We start from the raw sequence: 438 nt of genomic DNA, 5'->3' as shown, positions 1-438 counted from the left end.
CAAATGGTATTAAAGTTCAAGTGAAAGGTTCGAGATTAATCTAATGTTATGACATGCACATTTGTAGGAAAGCACCTTAAAAAATCCAATAAACAAACAAAGCTGAGTGACAAGTTATGGCCTGCAATTCCAAATCTAATGACAACCTCGAATTGAGAGAGAGAGACAGGAGAGACGTGGCAGCTAACCCTGAAGTGCTAACGATGTTTCATATTGGGAACATCATCCCTGGCATAAGTACGTTTTTTTCTGTTATGAAAGAACAGTGTAAAGCTTTTTGAAACTCGACAGTTTTACTTGTGAAATGTTAACTGATAAATCTGCTAAACAAGTACTCCTGAGAAGACTGTGACTTGCTTGAAATCTTGACATCTAAGCTCGTCTAATGAGTGCCCTGAACCGGCACTTGAACAGAAATGCTTAGGGTGTATGCTAGTT

The 438-nt window shown here is 38.4% G+C and overlaps 1 protein-coding gene across 1 annotated transcript in view; it reads left to right on the top strand.

The window, feature by feature from the left end:
* Positions 1-438, top strand: part of LOC119582347 — a 6,269-nt gene that overhangs the window by 1,887 nt on the left and 3,944 nt on the right. The window lies entirely within an intron of this gene.

Source organism: Penaeus monodon, chromosome 15, assembly GCF_015228065.2.
Source record: "Penaeus monodon isolate SGIC_2016 chromosome 15, NSTDA_Pmon_1, whole genome shotgun sequence".
NCBI lineage: Eukaryota > Metazoa > Arthropoda > Malacostraca > Decapoda > Penaeidae > Penaeus > Penaeus monodon.
The sequence above is the reverse complement of the archived record's forward strand: the minus strand, read 5'-3'. Positions and strand labels throughout refer to the sequence as shown.